The following is an 8975-nucleotide window of genomic DNA, read 5'->3' on the forward strand; positions in this document are numbered from 1 at the left end:
GTGACTCCCCCAGTTTCATTGGGTGGGAGAAACAATAGCTTATCTAAAAGCAGTTCCGTTGTGAAGTGCTGGCTCTTTATGAAAGCTCAAGATCAGAAACAATGATGGCTGCCTACACTCCAATATCACAGCTAATTAAAAAATGCACTTGTTGGTTCAGGAATAAAATTTTATATGGTAGAGTGAATTATTTGTAATGTACAGTGTAGTTTAGAAATAAAACGACACCATAAAAATCATGACAGAACCTTTTAAAGAGACAGTACTTTGACTATCGAATGGTCGAAGAGTCGAACGATTTTTAGTTCGAATCCTTCGATTCGAAGTCGTAGTTGTAGTCGAAGGTCGAAGTAGCCCATTCGATGGTCGAAGTAGCCCAAAAAAACTTCGAAATTCGAAGTTTTTTTTCTTCAAATCCTTCACTCGAAGTTAGTGAATCGGCCCCTACATCTGAATGTCTATATGTGTGCATTAATGAAGTTCTGTTCTTTAGTTTTCTTTGGGTACTTTGAAACTGGAAGTTGGTAGAATTATTTCACTCAGAGAGAAGAACATCTCAGGGCAGTCAGGTGATTAAGAATTTAACTCAATTCAGCTAAAGAGAATCATCTGCCATCTAGCTTGGTCTTATCTATGGATTACTAGGAACTGTGCTTTTCTAAATAAGACATTTAAAGTTATTACCCATGCTTTCATAAAATATTAAATATTCCCAGTGTGATTAAGGAGGGTTTGAGTTTTGATTTTTTGAGTTTTGATTTAATCACTACACTTCCTGAAATATATTAGATAATCAGCACAAATGGAGAAATCACCTCAAAACTTTCTTGTGCCTGCTTAGAAATGGTCATGTATACATACCCCTGCTCTGAACTTCATTATTCAACTTGAATTTGAACTTTTGAACTGAGACAAGCTTTGTAATTAATGTAGCATACCCTGCAGCCATATAATGAAATACTGCTTCTTTCTAAATACTCATTGGACTGTTCATATGTGTTTTAGGTCAGTGAAGGGACCAGAAGTCTTACATCATTCAGTTTTCCGATACCTGGAACTGCAACTGATGACTATGCTTCTAAGAAGAGCGACAGTAAGTCATATTGTACAGAATTTGTTTAAGGATAGATATAATTGGCCCTGGTACTGACTGTGCCACAATATGTGTTTACATTGTCAGCACTTGACTTCAAAAAGCAAGCCCACAACCCCATTTATAAATGTAGTTCTTGAATATCATGACATGGGCAGAGACAAATACCTGCCGCTTTCCCCCAAACTGGCCTAGGAATAACCAACTCACTCATCATACATTTTATTTGTTGGAGTCTTTTTTGTCCACAGCTTTATTGTACAAAAGATAATTCAACAATAGATAACACATATATCAATAACAGTTATATAAACAACATTATAAACATACAAATCTGAACAGTGATATACCATTAAAGGAGAAGGAAAGGTTAAATCTAAGTAAGCCTTATCAGAAAGGTCCATCTAAATATACCAGTAAACCCCCAAAGTGGTGCTGCTCTGAGTCCCCTGTCAAAAGAAATACAGCATTTCTTTCCTTCTATTGTGTACTCATGGGCTTCTGTATCAGACTTCCTGCCTTCAGCTTAAACCTCATTGCCCTGGGCAAGAGCATGCTCAGTTTGCTCCTCTTCCCCCTCCCCCTCCCTTCTCTACTGTAATCTGAGCCCAGAGCAGGGAGAGACTCAGGCAGGAAGTGATGTCACACCATGTTAATACTGCAGCTCCTATCCTAAACAAACAGAGAGTTTCTAGAGCTTTTTACTCGGGTATGGTACAACATTCTACAGAATAAATATAGCATTCTTGCTTGCACTATTGCAGCTAATCTATTGGCAATAAAATGCCTCCGTAGCTTTCCTTCTCCTTTAACTTATAATCCTCTGCAAGGCCCCTGGCAATGGGCCCAATTAGGTGCATGTAATCGTACAAGCCACCAGATGCTTGTGCCTTCTAGCATGATGGGTACGCAGGATTGCATGCTACCACCAATACAACATACCCTCGCAGAGACCACCGCTCTTAGAGAGGAACACCACCAACCAAGTTCCATTAACCAACTTGGGACTTGGTAAAAAAAACTCCAGCTTAATTAACTCTCCCCATTGCCAGGGACCTGCCGCCCGGCTGTGAGAACGGGCTATTCCCTCTCATCACCTCTTGGTTAGTCAATCTAATACTCACCATTCCACATCAGCTTATCCTGTGCCCCACTAACCCAGGCCACAATTGTGACAACTAGCACAAAGGGTTAATACAAGGGAGGGAGGGTGGGACTCCTTTTCTTCTTCCAAAATGGATGCCCTCCTTAGCAGTTAGTGCTATACATCCCTTTAAAACTCCACCCCCCCCAACTACATCACTAACCCATTACTAATCCCCTGCCCGGCAGCTTTGTCCCACCCCTGTCATGCACCCTTTGCCAGTATGCTCTGTCCTGGGTTTTACTTTCAGGGCTTACCTCGACTCATGTAAAACACTATTATCGGTATATATACTGTATATGGTCAACTTTACTCACCTTTAATATATTTTATGAACTGCTAGAAAGCACTTTCTCATTCACATTACTGGTTAAATTAACTCTGGGGAAGTTTCAAATTGGCTCTAAAGGTTTCACGCCTGATGCAATATTCAGATTTGTTAGTTATAAAAATGCTGTTTATCTCTAATATTTCACAAATACATACATTTTTATTAGCTATTAACATTTGGGATTACGATTTAGGTGTTAGGGCACAGCAGTGCTGCACTATATACAAATACCTTATAGGAAATAAATGTGTTCTTCTGCTTTGAGAAGGATTCTGATGAAGTTGCACCTTTATTATTAAGTTTACAAATTTGCCAATTCATTAATCCCTTCCTAACATAAATCTGTATATTGTATTTTTTTAATACTAGCCCCTTTGTTGTAAAATCATGGTTTTATGTGTTCAGAGACTTATAGGTAAAAGATTAATGCAAGTCACTTTATCTAGTCCTCAAAAAAGTCCCTATGGTACAGAAACGTATCAGCCTTTTAATAAAGAGTCTACAATGTTTTAATATGACCTGAATTTGGCCCAGCACAAAGACAGTCAAATTGGACCAATATCTCTCACAAAAGGAGCAGCTTGGGGCTTAATACTAGATAAGAAAGCTTTAGTCTGAATTAATCAGAATTGTAACCATAAATGTAGTAAAAGTTGTAGTTTGTGCAAACAGTATATAACAAGGACGTTTGCTAAGGTTATACTGCCATATCAGCATCTTTGCCCGTTTATTAGAAAAACCAAAAGGCACTTTACTTCAGACTGCTTTAGTAAAGACTTAAGAATGAGTTGGCTGGTAGGTTCTGTTTTAGTGCAGCTCTTGCCAATGTAGTAAACTGGTAAAAGCATTGTATTTTTAAGGTCATCTCGCCTTTTCATGCAGCTTCTTACAAATAAACTGTCTAAAGTCCATCAAATAAAACCTATTGTGTATACTAGGCTAATTCAGCTTCTCTCCCTTGCAGCTTCTGAAATTCATGGCATCAGGACAGTGGAAATAAAAAAGGTAATTTTTTCCAGTTCATTCAGAGCCCAGCCAAAAAGTAAGTGTGCCCAGAGCAGGCACCCTGCTGTGATCCTCACTCCCCCACCTTTCTTCTACTCATGGAACCACCACCTCAGCTCCCCCAACTGCTTCCCACTCACCTAGGGGCACAGAAGTTAAAAAATTTCGAATTTCGACCATCGAATTTGATACTTCGACAGTCAAAGTTTTTTTTCGATTGAAACCGGACGTTTTCGATCGAAGTAGAAATCGTTCGATCGATCGATTAAATCGTTCGATTCAAATGATTTTTTAAAAAAATACTTTGACTTCTAAAAACTTAGCCAAATACTGGCTATAGGTTCCAGGAGGTCCCCATAGGCTAACATAGCAATACGGCAGGTTTGAGGTAGTGAAATGTCGAAGTCGAAGAGACAGTACTTCGATTTTCGAATATTCTACGTTTTTTCAATTCAAATCAAACTTTGGACTATTCGATGGTCGAAGTACACAAAAATTACTTTGAAATTCCAAGTTTTTGAATTCGAAAATTCACTTCTAATTCACTTCGACCCTTAGTAAATGGGCCCCATAGTTTCTGATGCACAGGACCAGTGTTACAGAAAGCAGAAAAGATTTGTGCCCAGAGTCCTATCATCCACACCCACCCCTATCCTAGACATCTGTTTCTACTGCCTAACCCTAGTTCCATTGGATGATGAATGCAACATATAGAAAAATCAACTGAAATAGTTTAAAGGTATGATAGATTTGATGTGATACATGCTGGACAAATGGTTTAACCAAAATATATAGTGAATAAAGTACCCCCTATTGTAAAATATAAGGATATTATCAGTCAACGAGGAGTTCCACGACCATATAAAAGGTCATGTAACTCCGAGGTTACTTCTAATATCCTCATATTTTTCTACAATAGGTACTTTATTATAATACACAAGTTTTAGTGAATCATGTGACAGAAATGACATCATTAACTCTGTTAGCACTCACAAGGCTTAATGTAAAAATTCTGGTGTTTATTGGAGCAAAAAGCTAACATTTTGCCCAGCACTCTTAGCCTTTATCAAAGTGCTTGATACAAACAATCCACAATCATTTAACAGCTTCAGGGGCGGGAAAAGGAGGTGTAGTGACAGATGGTTAATGATCTTAATGCCCTCTCCACACCCATCAAATTCACAGCACAGTGCAGCACCACAGAACTCCCTTTCTTGGACACTCTACTAAACACTACCTTTACCGGAAAAAGACTGATAGGAATACCCTACTGCATTATTCTTCCTGTCACCCGCCACATCTCCTAAAAGGCATTCCATACTTACAAATGATCAGGGTGGTATGGAACAACACTGACCAAGCACAACTGAGCAACCAACTTGATGAACCGATTACCCGCTTGCAACAACATGGGTATCCCTTATATGAATTGTTTAACAGCCGTGAGAAAGCTACACTATTTACACAGGATGATTTATTAGCCTCACGAACATCCCCACAACAGCTGACAACGATGGCCACCTCACTTTTCTTACTACATTCTCACCCAGCACCAGATGCTTCACCAGAGCCATCCATAATCATTGGTCAAAAATATAGTATAGGTATGGGTATATATAATTTATGTGATAGTATGGAGGGGTGTGTGTATGGATGCTGGGTTTTCATTTGGACGAGTTGAACTTGATGGACTTTGTCTTTTTTCAACTCGATTTCGCTATGTAACTATACAAAGGGACTGTACGCTTTCACCACCCTTTAAGACACCCCCCCCGAATAGCCTACAAAAGGGGATGAAACCTACAAGACCTGCTAGTAAACACTGTTCTTGCACATTGCTACCAACCCTCTACAACATCTACATGACTACCCAATAGCAAGACCGGTTGTTACCACTGTACCAACTGCACCACAGGCAGACAATTATTCACAGGCCCTACGTTCCCACATCCACATTCGGGTAAACCCATTGCCATCAAACACAAGGTGTCCTGCACTTCCAAGTACAACATCTATATCATTTAATGCCCTTGTTGCCTTGTGTATGTGGGCAAGACCATCCCCAGCTTCAGGGATAGGATGGCCAATCACATGTCCGCTATCTGCACTGCCCTTAACAACAGCAAAGGGGGATACACCAGTCTCACAACATTTTGTTGAACTCAGACATTCTCTTGCATCACTCAGAAGCATGATCATTGACTTTTTCCCTATGCCTCCAAGCGGCGGAGACCATGAACGACTATTACTACAAACTGAACTTAAATAGATTCACAGACTGGACACTCTCAGCCCCCGTGGTCTGAGTGAATTGATCTTATACGCACCTTTCTTCTAATGAAATGTAACTATGTTTTGATGTGATATTCATATTGCTATGTTCATTTTACAAAGTTTTTTTTTGGCATGTACCTTTATCATAGTGGTTTACACAGGACACAGTCCCCCCTTTTTTTCCCTCCCCTTCCCATATACCTTGCCCCACCTCTGTCCCATCCCTTACTTTGCAATCAGGCTGGTTCCATGGTTATGACTCACTGTCAACCTCAAATAGTCTACATATAACTGAGAATTGGGTACTCCACTGACCACTGCCCTCAATGTGCTCATTAGGACTACCTTTTATGTCCGATACAATACCGCAAGTCCATCACAATAATATACACAGCAATGAGGGTAAAATGTGCTTTTATTCACATAAACGCACACATTTTTTGGACGGGCGATGTGTCTATAAATCCCTCAGTTTATAAAGGTGGTGAACCAAGCCTAGTATCCAGTGTGTAATACTGAGCACTAATATCAACTGGTTGATATTATGGTACCCAGTGCACCCTGCTTATTAGATGGAGACTATACAGTTTCCAACAACAGATGTAAATCTTAGCACACTCCCATAACTGACACTGAGGTCTTTGATTACAGCCTACCCTCCTCCTCCCATATAAACGTGATCCCTTTCCATTCTTCTCTCTTCCCACTTTTTCCCCCCTCCTCCCATACCCTTCTCTTATGCTCTCCTGCACCCCTTCCTTTGTTTCCACTTTGTCCCTTCCCAAACACCTGGTCCTTGTTGTAAAGTTCTCCCTAGCTCTGTATTTATGTACAAATACATACTGTTTACTGTGAGGTAACTCCCCAGCCAAGGATGTCATGTTTTTCCATTTAGTTTATTTTTTAATAACTATAAGGTACTGACACTTCATGTACTGACATTTCATCTTACCGCCTCTGGAACTAAGCTCTGTTCTGCAACAGACTGTATTATACGCACAAGCACTAAGCTTTAGTGGTTGTTCTTGAACTAGTTTTGATACTTTTGATTTACCCTGCTGATCTCCAAGCAAAAACGTGTTGATCCCACTAATCTCTTTCTATGTGTAACTTAGCGATACAATGTATCATTTTCTGTTATTCCAACAACGTACTTGCTACACTGTGGACAAAGATCCAATATTGATGTATTAATGTTATTTAGCCACTACTTTTTTATTTACCTGCTACTACCTTTTATTTAACATGAATTTATTTTGTGCGCTCCCTTCCCCTACTATGACATCACCACACCTCCTCGTTCTAGATTTCCCCTTGTGTACCCCTCCCCCTACTATGATGTCACTACACCTCCTTTTCCCACCCCTGGGGCTGTTAAATGGTTGTGGACTGTATGTATCAAGCACTTTGATAAAGGCTAAGAGTGCTAGCTGGTGCTAGTTTGCTTTTTGCTCCTATAAACACCAGAATTTTTGCATTAAGTCCCGTGAGTGCCTGGCCCCATGGACAACTATTAATCATTACAGCCTTCTTTAGCCATGTTTGAAATTTTCAGTTTGTACATCACAATCCCTGCAAAAGTTGAGTTGAATAAGTGTGACTGTATAACTTATCAACCACAGATGAATTATATTCCTTTTCAAGCTGAAAACATTTCTGTTTATCTCAACAGGGGCCCTCAGACTCACTGGGAGTCAGCATTGCTGGCGGTGTTGGTAGCCCTCTGGGAGATGTACCAATTTTCATTGCTATGATGCATGCAAATGGAGTTGCAGCCCAAATTTAGGGTATGTTTGTTTTACAGAATATAAGTGCCTTTAATCCTATAATACCCAATTCGCTATAGCTTTTTTAGAACATTTCTTACTCATCTGGATTATGTAGCTTTTATATGTGCACTATTAAAATGTTTTCGTGATCTCATCTTTTCCCACAAGAGGGCGATATACTCCAAAGATTCAATTCACGTGGTCACGAATTTTCCTTGCACCCTTTAACTTTCTGTTTTGGTAGAGTTTATAAAGTCTAATTCGTTATTTAGCATACAATCCATGTTGTTCTGGTGTTCTAATTGTAAAATAGAATCTTAAATGGCATGTAAAAATCATTTCAATAAAATAGGCACCCCAGCACCTCCCATTGAAAGAGACTTCACATGCCCTTTAAATCATTGCTTGAGATATCTGTCAGTGTGTTCGAAAGGAAGCGTTAAGCCTGCTACCCCCTGCCTTTTAATGCAGCCATGTGTTTTTAAAAGAATTCAAAAAAAGCTTTATGAATTATATGGAAACACGGAGTGCTCTCTGTCTGCTCGATTATTTTTCTTTATGATATATGCATATGCATAAGTATTAGTGCATCTTAATAATAACAGACCTATAAAGCAGGGAGAATTTGAAAAGGGGTTTCCCTAGGAAACATCTATAATGCACTTGCTTTACCATTAATAGTTGAGGGCTATGCACAAGAGACATTATTTTATTTTTTTGTCTGGCTGCTTGGTACTCTATTCCCAAAAAGAACAATTAAATTAGAGACTTTTGTATGTCATAGTGCAGAGTCTCAAATATTCAGTCATTCCTCCTTCCATTTTTTTTGATCTGCCAGTGACTAATGTAAGAACGTCAGAGTATAAATGTTGTCAAATGCCATAGGCAGCTTTTTCCTTTGCATACACATGACCGTATCATTTAATATACAAGCAAACAAGTGACTGCATAGAAAATAAATGATCTAGCAAGACATGATTTAATGATAAACTGTTCTATTTTCTTACATTAGGGTTGTAAACACAATGCATTTGATTTTGTATTGTGCTGATACCATGGATATTTAAATTTAAATGATGGGTGTGTGATTTCTTCTCCTAACTATTCTTGAACAAAGATTGGACAGGATTGTTAGCATATGTGGGCAATCCACCAAAGGAATCACTCCCTGGCCGTCAACCTCCTGAAAAATGCTTCAGGCACTATTGAACTACAGGTAAAACCTCTCGCTCTAGCTAAATATACTTTACTGTCCTTTTTGCTGGTCTTGTTGGCAGAGAGGCAAATAGATCTTGTTTTCCATCTTTAGAAGCAAATTTATTTCAATGCAATTACATATGTTTTGCACAGCTTTTTAAA

General features: G+C 39.1%; 1 long non-coding RNA gene across 1 annotated transcript; it reads left to right on the forward strand.

Moving 5' to 3' along the window:
• Positions 1–387: 387 nt before the first annotated feature.
• Positions 388–7978, forward strand: LOC121399424. The gene is made up of 3 exons (XR_005965008.1): positions 388–1093; positions 3533–3573; positions 7520–7978. It is a non-coding gene; the product is annotated as an uncharacterized LOC121399424 (long non-coding RNA).
• Positions 7979–8975: the final 997 nt, after the last annotated feature.

This window comes from Xenopus laevis, chromosome 1S (genome assembly GCF_017654675.1).
Source record: "Xenopus laevis strain J_2021 chromosome 1S, Xenopus_laevis_v10.1, whole genome shotgun sequence".
In the NCBI taxonomy this organism is placed as follows: domain Eukaryota; kingdom Metazoa; phylum Chordata; class Amphibia; order Anura; family Pipidae; genus Xenopus; species Xenopus laevis.